The sequence below is a fragment of the Pleurodeles waltl genome, chromosome 4_2, assembly GCF_031143425.1.
Source record: "Pleurodeles waltl isolate 20211129_DDA chromosome 4_2, aPleWal1.hap1.20221129, whole genome shotgun sequence".
NCBI classification, from domain to species: Eukaryota; Metazoa; Chordata; class Amphibia; order Caudata; family Salamandridae; genus Pleurodeles; species Pleurodeles waltl.
In genome coordinates, this window is record NC_090443.1 from 386,557,704 (window position 1) to 386,570,952 (window position 13,249).

General features: G+C 47.0%; 1 protein-coding gene across 4 annotated transcripts in view; it reads right to left on the minus strand.

The window, feature by feature from the left end:
* The window catches only part of DNM2 (dynamin 2), a 658,491-nt gene that overhangs the window by 189,032 nt on the left and 456,210 nt on the right, over window positions 1-13,249 (minus strand). The gene's annotated exons all lie outside the window — the stretch shown is intronic.

The window sequence follows — 13,249 nt, forward strand, 5'->3', positions numbered from 1 at the left end:
CACTGTCAGAGTCTAAAGATTTCTGGTCCAGTAGAACAAGTTACTAACCTTCAATAACACTTCCTGCTGGATATTATACCTTACCACAGAATTCTCACCTTAGAATATCCCTTAGTTGCCACAGTGGATCTGAATATACAATTCAAACAAACGTTTTTGTACAAGTGCTTCAGCATGGGGCTAGGTGGTGTTGTGTGGATCTGAGCTGATTCCATACCACCCACAGAAGTAAAGCAGCAGAGCGGCATATAAGAGGGCCTCCGTTGCGCCAGTGTCTTGTCTTTTTCCTTTTCATACTCTCTGTCAAAGAGAGTGAGCGACTGTTGATATGAATGGCGAGGTCAATGAGAAATCTGCTGTAAGTTATAGTATCGATCAAAAAGAACTATACAAAATGAATGCAAGTTGTTCTAATGTAGAAAACTTGTAACTGCAGATTTCTCACAATAGCATAAATACCACAGCAGTATCTTCCTAAGGTGGAGAGTCTGTGGAGGGAGCTCAGACGAAAACATCTTGCAGAACTGAGTAGGCATAGTGTCCTTACGGCCGTGTCAGGCTGTCAAGGCAGAGTGCTTTGTGAACGTATGCCCAGTCCCCATGTTGTAGGCTGGCAGGTGTCAAGGACAGGCAACCCTTGCACCAAAGGAGCAATAGCAGTCTTCACCCTGGTGGAATGGACGATTTTCCAGAGAATAGTCCTTGGCCACTGCATAGCAGATCATATTACAGAGGACTATCCACCTCAACAAGGTATTCTTCTGCAAAGCCTTCCCTTTCTTTGCCCGAGAGAACTCCACAAAAAAATTATTATTCACTTAAGGGCCCTTGGTACAATCAATGCAACAAAAAAAAAAAAACTTTAAACCCTTTTGGGGTCCAACCAATGAAGCCTCCTCCTCCTCTTTCAAAAGGTAAAGGGGAGCAAACAACTCTGGTATCGTGATTGATTGCCCAACGTGGAAGTAAGACACAAATTTTGGTAAGAAGGCCTCCCGTTTTCTCAACCCCAATTTGTATTGAAAATCGCACCATAGGGCTGTTGCACTGACAGTGCCTGAAGTTCAACTGCTTAACGAGCTGACATACTTGCAATGAGGAAAACACTCTAAGGTCAGGAGATGTGAGGAACAGCTATACACTAGCTTGAAAGGCATACACATGAGGAATGTTAACACCAAATTAAGGTCTTACTGTGGCATCGCAAACGGTTTGGGAGGGAGCATGTGTTACACTTAATAAATATCATCACAACAGCGGTTTTAAACACAAGTTTGGTCGACAAACATCAAAAGGCCAAAAGGGCCAACTATCCACCTTTTACAGTACACATTGCGAGACCCTGCAGAACTAATGACAAAACGATGAGCAAAGCCAGCAGGTCTTGCCTATATAAGAGCTATTGGCATTAGTAATATGTTTTGCCGTGCTGTACACCAGTGTGGCTGCTGTCCAGCACGGCTCAAAGTTAGCGGAGTATCGGAGAGGAGTGGGGGAGTAGAGTGTCAGAGTGGATTTGTTGGAGTGTCAGAGTGGAGTAGGGGGAGCAGAGTGTTAGAGTTAAGCAGAGTTCAATGGCAGAGAGTGTTGTAGATTGGAGTGGGGTGGATTGGACTGGGGATGGGGTGGATTGAGTGGAGTTAGGTGGATTGGAGTGGGGTGGACTGAAATGGGGAGAGGTGGATTAGAATGGGGTGGATTTGAGTGGGGTGGATTAGACTGGACTGGGGGTTTGGATTGGAGTGATAGGGCTGGGGTGGGTGGATTGGATTGGGGTGGATTAGAGTGGTCTGGAGTGGATTCATTTGATTGGAGTAGGGTGCATGGACTGGAGTGAGGTGGATTTGAATGAGTGGAGTGGACTGGATTACGAGAGGGGTTGATTGGATTGAGTGTGGTGGATTGGAATGAAATGAGGTGGATTGAGGTAGGTGGATTAATTGGAGAGGAGTGGGCTGCATTGGGGTAGATTAAGGTGGTTTGGAGTGGGGTGGATTGGACTAGACTAGGGCGGATTAATGTGGACTGGATTAAAGTGGATTGTATTGAAGTGGGGTGGTTTGGGTTGGATTGAAGTGGGGTGGGGTTTGATTGGATTTGGGTGAGGTGGCGTGGAGTGGGTTAGACTGGAGTGGGGTGGACTGGACTGTAGTGGGGTGGATTGTGGTAGACTGGAGTGGGTTAACCTGGGATGGAGTGAGGTGGATTGGATTGTAGTGAGCCAGATTGTTTTAGATTAGAGTGGGTTGTGTGGGATTGGAATGGGGCAGAATACTTTTGGATCAAAGTGGGGCAGATTGAAATGTATTGGAGTCGGGCAGATTGGAGTAGGTACTTTGGAATGGAACACATTGTTTGGATTGGAGTCGGGCAGACTAGAATGGGGCAGATTGTTTTGGACTGGAGTGGGGAAGATTGGAGTACGGCAGATTGAATTCAGTTGGTGTGGGGTGGATTGGATGTGAGTGGGTGAACTGGGATGGAATGGAGTGGATTGGGGTAAAGTGGATTAGATTGGGAAGTATTGTTTTGGATTGGAGTGAGGTGGATTGAAGTAGGACAATATATTTTGGATTGGAGTGGGGCAGATTGTTTTGAATTGGAGTGGGACAGATTATTTTGGATTGGGCAAGACTGGAGTGGGGCATATTTTTTTGGATTAGAGTGGGGCATATTGCTTTGGATTGGTGACGGCATATTGTTTTGGATTGTAGTGAGGCAGATTGTTTTAGATTGGAGCGGAGCTTATTGTTTACGAGTGGTGTAGATTGTTTGGATTGGAGTGAGGCAGATTAAACTGGGATGAGTTGGGAGGATTATAGTGGCGTGGGTGGGAGTTGGGTTGGGGTGTACTGCACGATTCTGTGTTAAAGCATAATTTCTGAAATTACACATAAAAAAGAAACAATGTTGCTTTGCAATAATTAGAACAAGAAAATAGTCATTTTGAGAACATCGCCCACTAGCTACAGCAAAAGAAAACGTGAGTGCAAATTGGGAAATGACGACTTGGCAAAATAAAAGAAAGTTAGCTATGAAAAACAGAACTTTGCAATTTTGTTTGCCCTGCTGGACATGTTTTTGACAGTCACAAGCATTTCGTTTGCAGGGCACTAGAAGTTAGAAAGAACAAAATAGTACTTCAATCAGGTCAGGAGCAGTGGGCACTGATTATTTTGACTCAATGAGCGCTTGGTCCCTGCTCCACACAGAGGAACGAAAATGATGTCAGGCCTGCAGTGACGAATTACAAGGCTGTGAAGAAGAATGCCACGCAAGCCAACAAATGGTAAGTGACAGGCGGGCTCCAAGCCTTTACTATACATAGCAGAGTCTCGCAAGCAAGACACATGTGCTAGGTCATGCACTGGCAGACTCGACCCTAAAAATAAAAGGACGTCCAGCAGTTTGTCTGTAAGGGGAAGTGTCTCATCCATCACACTTGCTCATAAACTTGTCCCAGGGAACAGCATACACTTATTTTGTGGAAGGGCAACAGGCAGCAAGGATGATACTACCACCTCAAACAGCAGACTGAAAGTAGTTAATTGTGGTCACTCAATCTTCATGCATTACATGTAGGTTGCGCAGATATGAGTGGAAAACCCTGCCCTGCTGCTGGGATAGGAGGTCCTCCCGGAGTGGTAGCCTGATCAAAGGACAGATACTCATGCTCAAGAGCTCCAGAAACCATACTATCCTGTGCCGATCTAGAGCATTAGGATTACTTGGGCATCGCTGTTCTTGATCTTATTCGATCGTGAATCACAGGCAGGTGAGGTTTTTGCGCAAAGGCATACAAGAGTTTCTTGGTCCATTCCAGACAAGAGGCACACAAAAATAATAGAAACTGCATGTGCTGCAGCACTAGGTGTGCCACTCTGGGTGTGACAAAGGAAAAACGTGTCTCCTTGTCTGTCGCTGCAGCCTGGAAGAGCAGTGTTCACTGCTGGCTGGCAAAGAGCATAATATTTAAATGCAGAACATGTGTTTGACATGTTTTGGCAATAATGCCCCAAAATTGATGTTTTTACTGTAAAAGGTATTAGTGGTCCCTTTGGCAAGTAGTGTGTTACACGCTGAGCCCTCAGCTGTTCCACAACTCACTACATTAAGCCCGACTTGATGCCCAAGTCAAAATTAATGTAACTTGTTGCTGGGGCTGTTCTTCTGTTTAGGCAAACAGGCTGGTTCCTGGGACAGAGGGGGAACAACCATTGGCAAACTGTTTTTTCAGGTGTGTTTAGCCTCTCTGATACACTTCTGGGTTGTGCTAGAGAGCGCTGCAAGACTAGAGAGGGGATCTGCCATGTTGGAAGTGGGCAGAATGGAGCATTCTGGGATAGATAGATTCCACACTCCACAAGTAGTAGTTAAGAGGAGGGAAGTCTGTTAGACCATTGTCTAGGTATCTCAACCTCCCCTGAGGGCATTTAAAGAGCATACAAAAGGGCACCCCAAGTACTCAGAACTCAGATCTCATCGGACTGGAGACTAGGACCGAAGAAAGACTGCCCTGCTGTACCAAGAACCTGGCAAAAAGAGGCTGCACGCAAGTTGGACTGCCCCTGCTGCAACTTGGGCAAACAAAGGAAAAAGTTGGTGCCTGCTGTATACTGCTTATGGAGATATTGACTCCTGAGCCCAGCCAGAAGCAAGAGACTCCAAGGGTCAGTTGCCTGACCTCCTGTTCACAGCACAGAGCCACAAAAGCTGAAGTAGCCTGCCAGGAGAGTTGGTAGCCAAAGTCTCCGGATTGTCACTACTCACTCTTGTGCAATCTAAAGGACCAGGACCCAACACTTCCAAGTTGCACTGGAGTCTGTTGGACCTAGTAGAGCTGTTGGAGTGCATATATGTTGCCCAGGAGGCAAGAAGAAAAATGCCGAAACTGTTATACTGGGCAACTGGTAGTCCAGTGGTGACTTGCCTTCTCCCAATCTTGAGAGGACATTAAAGGGTGTCGACCCGAGGCCAAGATCATCTCACAAAGCCTGAAGACTGAGGAGTAGCCCCAGGAAAACCCCTGCCGACTGCACAGCATCTTCAGTATCCTGTATCTCTTGCATCACGACCACTCCAATAGAAGTCAATGGCAAGGGACCACCAACACTGGAACTAGTCTGGAGACTGCTTTTCACATTGAGATAATTGTATCTTTGGACCTTGCTGGTCCCCTTGACTGGCTCACTGCCAGGGAAGGTCATCCAAAGTAACTCTAAGTAACCGCAAACTAACTTGCTAAAGTTTTCTTAGATAAGGTTTCAAAGTGTCTAATCTGTTTAATATGCCAATGTATGTTTGCGGTTAGGTGAAAATTTGTGATTAACTATACCTTGTAAAAGCTGTATCTCTGGAACCCTCCAGTGGATCTTTTTCACTTCTGGTGTTAAGAATTCATAAAAATCTAATCTATTTTTATAAATTGGTGTCTGATTTCATGAATGTCTTGTTTCTTTTTTCTCCAATTGGTCTGGTGCTGTTTAAATGCTTTACATTTGTTTCTTTGTGTAAGACTGACTGCTCAGAGCCACAAATACCCAGGGTTGAACTAAGGTTTGACTAATGAAACATGACTGGTCCTAAAGAGGTTTGTAATTTATTACACAGTGAAGTTGCATAACCACACCACATAACGCATCACATTTCCTCACACTATCTAACTATGGATTCCTCACCTTTTGAATACTTTACCAGGCGATAGAGTTGATTCGGATACTTTTGAAAAGTACTTTATGCATGCTGGTAGGTGACACCACGTGGCCCCGTACTGCTCCTGAAATAACATGTGGAGCCAATATAGGAGCCACTGCTGCATGGTAACGTCCGTTGCTTTCGAGGGTATACGCTCCCCCCAGATGCAGAGCCACAAGGGCAAATTGACATCAGCCATTGTAGATTTCTATATTTGGTAACATTTTAGCTGGCACAGCCCAATTTACAGAAGGTGGATGAGCGAAGGGTCAGTAAGAGATCTGCTGTTAGAGTCAATACCAAATAGAGTGTTACTGAAGCCAAGTAACTTCTTCTGATAAAGACTTTAACGACAGATTCCCCTTCTCCGTGCCTTCTAAATAGGCACCAAAGCAATACCTCGTTCGATGTGGGTTTGTAAATTGTCTCAAAATAAAAATTCCTCCCTCTCTCAGGGAAACTATCTGTTTAGACAGTAGTGCTTCTTGAATATGAGAAGGGATGCCCACATAGCGACTTGGCAAATGTCCAAGACAAGGAACTCCACAGGCCAATGCACTGGCAGCAGCCTTGGCTCTGGTGGAATGAGTCCTTAACCCTTCTCAGGTTGCTTCTTGGTCAGTGAGTAGCAGATGTTCATGCAGAGCACGATCCAATGAGACAGTCCTTTCCTGCATGGCTTTTCCCTTCTTCGCTCCTGCGAACCCCACAGAGAGCTGATTGTCTATTCAGTGTTCCCTGGTACGACTGATGTAAAAGCTCAGCGTTCTTTTGGAGTCTAGTTGACTGAGCCTCCAGTCTTTCTTAGAGAGACGAGACAGAGCACAGAATGCCAGTAAGGTGATGGTTTGATCAACGTGGAACAGCATCAAGACCTGGAATAAGAAAGGCCTGAGTTTGCAGAACCAGTTTGTCAGAAAAAAAAGGTAGTATACGGTGGCTTGACACAAAGAGCTTGGATCTCACTTATCCACCACGCTGATATTAGGGCAACAAAGAACACTGTATTGACAGTGAGAACCTGCAAAGAACAGCTGCACAAAGATTCAAAGGTATTACACATCAAATATGTGATGACCAGGTTATGATCTCACTGCAGCATAACAAAGGGAGATGGGGGAAACAAACGTTTAAGTCCCTTTAAAAAAAAAAATGCATCACAATGGGTGATTTAAATACAAAAGTCTGGTCCAACAACTGTAAAAAAGCCAAAAGAGCCAAAAGGTACCATTAAACTGTGCCAGAGCAAAGCCTTGCTGGGCAAGGGGGAAAACAAAAGATCAGACAACTTGGACTACAGGAGCGCTGTCATGTGCCGCACCAGACAACAAATGTGCCCTGACAGCAGACAAATACATTTTTGTGGGTCGAGAGATGCCGGACTGCCACACGACAACCACCTCCTGAGGAAGGTCAAAGGTGTTCAGATGTCGCTGCTCAATTTCCAAGCCATTAAGATGGAGATTGTGGAGGCCCCAGTGCAAGACCCTGCCCTATTGCTGCAACAGCAGATCCTCCCAAAGAGGCAGCCTAATTGGAGGACAAGTGCTCATGACCAGGAGCTCTGGATACCATACTCTCCGTGCCCAGTCTGGGGTCTCTAGAATGACCTGGGCCTGGTTGTTCCTGATCTTCAGAACTCACAGCAGGAGCGGTATCGGCAGAAAGGGTCCCGAGTTTCAGAGAAAAAGAGATGCCTTGGAAACTCCAACATGCAGAACAGGTGACATTCCATGTTCTCTGAGGTCGCAAAGAGACTGAGTCCAGGGCTCTCCCCACGCATGGAAGAGACCTTGCACCATCTCCTGTGTACCTGCCACTCATGATCCGCTAGGCGTCGACGGCCGAGTTTGTCCTTCCTGGCGTTCAAAGATCCTGTTCACCACCAGTAAGACTCCTTGATCCAGCCATTTCCAGAGGAGCAGAGCCTCCTGGCACAGGGTCCACAACCCCACCCAGCCCTGTTTGCTGCAATACCACATGGGACTAGTGTGGTCTATGAGCAACTGCACCAGCCTTCCCTTGATGGAGGGCGGGAAAGCTTTCAAAGCCAAGTAGGTGGCTCTCAGCTCTAGATGGATGAAGTGGAACGGGGCCATTGTCTGAGACCAGAGGTTTCTGATCTCTACCTTTCCCAGGTGGCCGCCCTAACGCAGAAGCTATGCATCAGTCAGAACTGCCTGCTCTGAGTAGGGTAAGAAGAGAGGTCTACCACTAACCCAATTGTGGTCGAGCAATCACCACTGCAGGCCTTTTGCAGTCTCCTTTGAAATCTGCACGTGGTCAGAGATTCCCTCGATGATGGGCCCCTTTGATGAAGCAAAAGAATGATACCTGATGCGGATAGGATTAGTCAGTCCTTAAGATGCGATTCTGTTTAAGACAGTTCTGAGAGACATATCTATACAACTGCCCATGGAAGGGAGTAAACATTTTACATAAGCAGGTACTGCAGGAAACAATGTTGAACCAAATGATAGATTTTTTTTTACCTAGACTAGGGTACTTCAACTTGTTGTCCTGATGAAGACCCAATTTGATGGTGATGCATTATACCAATTGTAACCAGGTCGAAACGTCAACAACTTATTTATCTGCCATGTACCACATCATCGTGCTGGGACTATGATTGTTATGGACTAAGCCACCAGCCCAATCAGGAGATTCTATTCAAAACTCTGTGGCGAGGCCTATTAAAAAACTCAATGTGTTGACAAAACCTCTTGTACATATATTTCTATGCCCCTATACACTGCAAAAGCAATTTTTCACGAAACACTCAGCAAAGGGGTCAGTAGGGGTCCAGTGAAGGGCTCACGGGGTCCAACTGGCCCAGAGAGAGAACCCGCTGGCAGTATCCCAGATGGAAGGCCTCACTGCTCAGTGTGGCCCATAAGTGCTCCAGGGAGTCTGAAGAGATCCAAGAGCAGAAGCATGGCCTTGTGGAACTCTTGGATCCGCCTCCATGCCACACAAAGCTCTGGAAACTGTTTTGCCAGGACAAGTTGCAGGAATGGCTCAGACGTCAACCAACTTCAGGAGAGAGATTGAGAGGAATGACAACGCTCTTGAGCCTTCTCAGGTGTACAAGAGTGGTGGGTAAGGGGCCGATTCCTGCTTGTATTTCTTTTGCTTTTCCTTTGACTTACCCGAGGATTTGAAGGATGACAACAATTAACCCTGGGTCCTTCTTTATGATCAAAAATAAGATACAGTCACTGCAGGCCTTAGTTTGTGAGTAGACCCCAGGTCCCACAAGCAAACATGAGGGGAATCTGTCACAGACATTTGCTTGTGACAGTCCCCACAAGGTTTAAACCCTATCATCTTGGGAGGTGACATTTACCCTTGCACATTGGTTTTGAGACTATGAGATAAAATGGTCCCTAGAAGACGAGCAGTAGCTCCGAATCAGTGTTGCGTGGTGAAGAAATAAAGAACTGATGTCAGTGTGCAGGAGTGCTGCCTACATTGGCTCCACACCATTTCTGGAGCAGAACAGCATCACTGCGAAGCCGCACTGCACCACCTACCTGGAGTTTCCAGAACCAGACTGATGACTGGGAAAGTAATCAAAAGGTAAGGAAGCTGCAGTTAGAAGTCCATCCGAAAAGTTCAGAACAGTCTGGACCCAAGTTATCTTAGTGGTTCTGAATTACGCAACAAAAGTGTAGTACCTGGAATCTCTGGACATAAGCATCTGTCCTCCGATCAGGCTACCCGTGCAGGAGGAAATTCTGTCACAGCAGTATGGGAAGGCCCCACACCCAAAACTGCTTAATCTGCACCTTCATTCATGGAGACTGAGCAGCGGTTAACTGCTTTTGACCTCGCTCTGCAATTTGTAGATGTCATCCTTGCTGTCCAAAAGAGACTGTGAACTGGCTTAAATCATATGTCTTGCAGGATAAGCTAGCAAAATACTCATCTTGACAGACCAGACTGTCCCGACAATAGTGCTTCGGAAATGGAGTGACACCGACATAGTTGACTAGTATATCTGGATGACTGGCATCCAGCGTGCCAACGCAGTAGTCACAGCCTTGACCCTGGTGAAGTGGGCCTTCAAGCCTTCCAGAGGCTATTTTTTTGCCAAATCATAGCAGACTTTTATGCAGACTACAACCCATCTAGAGATGGTTTTCTTCTGCACTATCTTGCTATTCTTTGCCTCAGAGAATCAAATGAAAAATCTGGCTGTCCAGTCCATGTTCTTTGGTTCAGTTGATATGCAGAGACCTCACAAGGTTTTGAATGACCAGGAAGATGACCTGCTACTTCAGCAGTGTCTGGAGGCGCAGGGTATCTGAAACGGGGTCCACGATTCCCACCCTGCCCTGCCTGCTGCAGTACCCCATGACAGTGGAATACCTGGCACAACCTCCTTTTGATGAACTGATGGAAAGCTTTTAACACCAAGCAGATAGCCCGCAACTTCAAGAGGTTGATGTGACGGCACATTTCCACAGAGACTAGAATTCTCGGATCTCCACCTCTCCCAGTTGCTCACCCTAGCCCAGAAGTGATGCATTGATAACTACAATCAACTCCAGGAGGGGAAGGGAGAGGGGTCTGCCGGTGATTGCAATTCAGTGACCACCACTGCATCTCTTGAAGTCTCCTCTGAAATCTAGACCTGGTCAGAGAGATTACCATAGTGTTGTGCCTACTGGGATTTCAGATCCATCTGGCATGCTTCACCAGTAGGATGTTGTAGGCCATCAGACGCAGTAGCCAGTGAGTCACTCTCACTGAAAACCAGGACCCAGGCTGAAACATTGGGATCATAGCCTGAATGCCCTGGGCTCTCCGTGCCAGAGGGTAGGCACAAAACCTCACTGTGTCAAAAATGGCTCTTATGAAAGAGAGCATTTGAAAAGGAGTCAGGTGTGACTTCGGCATGTTGAAAGTAAACCTCAACTAATGTAAATGGTTCTGCTTTGTCGAGGTGGGTGACAACTGCCTACAGTGAGCCCGCTTTTAGCAGCCAGTCATCGAGGTAGAGGAAGACTAGGACTTCGGACCTCTAAAGATGAGCAGTAACCAATGCAATCACTTTCGTGAACATCTGAGGAGCACTGGTGTGTCTAAAAAGGGGCACAGAAAACTGAAAATGTCCTGAGCCCACCATGAACTGCAGTTAATGTCTGAGTGTTTGTGGGCCACAAGACGCACCGGAGGGAAACGTTTGCTCAAAGATGCAGGCCACGGCCTCGTAAAACTCCGTAAGTTGGGCAGGAGTTTCCAGGAAATTCATGGAGGTGTGAAGTAGCAGGGGGTGGGGGATTGGCATCAGCTCCCTGGGTGGAGTGCTGGAGTGGAGCCTACAGGGACTTGGAGGGGCACGGTGAAGATGACAGATGTTTGACTTTTTTGGGCTTACCTTGACAACGATTTGGACTTTGAGGGAGATTGGTTGTGAGAAGAGCTCCAGGAGTGGTCCTGAGATTGTCTGTGGTGCTGAGACCATCTCAAGGACCAGGAGGAGTGTCATCTCTCACTCCCAAATTGTTTTCTGATGCATCAACAAACAGTCAGAGCAAGACGGAGTTGTGGCCTGGCACCCCAAGTACATACCAAATAGGGTTCAGTCAGGTACTGCCTGTAACATTACCCACAAGGTTTACAACCTGTAGGATTTGGAGGGGACATAGCCTTAGCACACTGGAAACAAGAAAAAAAGCACCTCGACAAAAGCCGAGAAAAGGTTGGTCAGGTGAGTGAGGTAGCTCTCCGGATCCGCGACTGTTGGTGCGGAAAGAGAGACTGCTGTCAGCACGCTGGGGTGCATCACGGCTGGCATGGACAACATGGACGCAGAGCCATCAGCACCACCTACCGGTGTGGAGAGGTAATGTGCAAGATTTTCCAGATCCAGTCTGATGCCTGGGTAATATTTCAAGACAAGAAATTGGCCATTAGAAGTATTTTCCAGAAACAGGAATCTCTACACAGGTCCCTCTGATATTTGTTGGGCTCCGCATCTGAGGGAGTGGACAGAGTCAAAAAAGAAACTGACATCGACATGCAGACGTGGCGCTTGTACGTGGCTTGGGTCGTCACTTCCAGGGTGGAAGAGGTCAATGTGGAGCATGAGCTCACCGCAGGTGCGCAGAAGCACTGCTGTTTATACCTTCCAGATCCAGTCTGGTGCTTGAGAATATTCTAACAGTGAGGAATCTGGAGTTAGAGTATCCACCAGAAACAAGTGTTACAAAAGAGAAGTAATTTGCTCATCCCACTAAGCAACCTCCTCTAGAGAACCTTATTATGCAGGCCTCTATCAATAAGGTGAACCCTAACTCATTTCCAACCTATCCTCCGGACAGATAATTCAAAAGGATTGAAGTCTTTGGCAAACATTATTTCCTCTGCTGTAGGAAACTGGCTCTTTATATAGTGGACCAAAACGAGGTACACTGTGTAAAGAGTCCAAGCATAGCAGAGGGTAGTGCTAAGCATGTAAGGCATACATACAGGCAGTAACACACACTCAATAAAGAAATCGGACACCGATTTATAAAAAAAAATAACACATACTTTTATATAAATTTAGATACCAATATCACTAGAATCAAGTGAGTACTTTGAGATAGGAATTTATAGAGTTTTCAAAAGTCGACATTTGCATTTTTCTGTAGCTGCCATGTTACTCTATGGGAGAGAAAACATACACTGCAAACAGGTATTTCACAGCAACTTACAGGACCAATCTTTTGGACTCAGTGAGTACAGGGCAGGGTTCTAGGCCACACCAACAGGCCACCTCAGGCGGCCGGGGGTAGTGGTGCAGTTCAGCGTAGGGTTCCCTGTGGAAGTCAATGGGGATCGGACTGGTCACAAAGATGCTGCAGGGGTGGAATGAGAGTCCAGTCTGGGTGAACCACCGAGGGGGTTCAAGTCTTGTGATGCTCTGGGACATAGGGACATCAGTGGTCCCATTCTCCTCAGTCTGGGGTAGCCGGGTGCTGAGGTGGTTTGGACTATTGGGTTTCCATCACCAGTGGCGGTGGAGGTTGGTGCACAGAAACAGGTTGCAGGCACCATTGGGTCTCATTGGGCATCCGTGTGCAGTGGACCGTTGGATCTCAGTCAACAGAAGCAGCCGTGGCAAAGGGGGTGGTCTGCAGAAAAAGCCTGCAGATGCCGTCGGAAAGTCCATACTGGTCAACCTCAAGGTGGGCTTCATCTCTAGAGGGTCTGGGAACCACGTTGACACCGTTGGCCCTCTTCAGCTTGGACTAGGTGGCTCGGGTTCAGCTGTGATGTCCAGCGTCTGGTTTTGGGGTCCCGGGTCCTCACAGTTCTTTGGTTGGCTGTAGATAAGGGGAAGTAGCTCCGCTGCTCCAAGGGAATTCTTCTTGGTGATTTGTGAAGCACAGGCAGCTCCCTTGAAGGCTGCAGCAGCAGGGGATGTCAGTTGCGTCACAAGGCTGGGGTGCAGCAGGCAGGCTTGGCGCCCAGTCCGTTGTCCTCCGCGGGTCAGCAGGCTTCTTGTCCACTCCTGTTGTGTCCAGAAAAGATCTAAGGTCCTGGTATCAGGGGGTCCCTATCA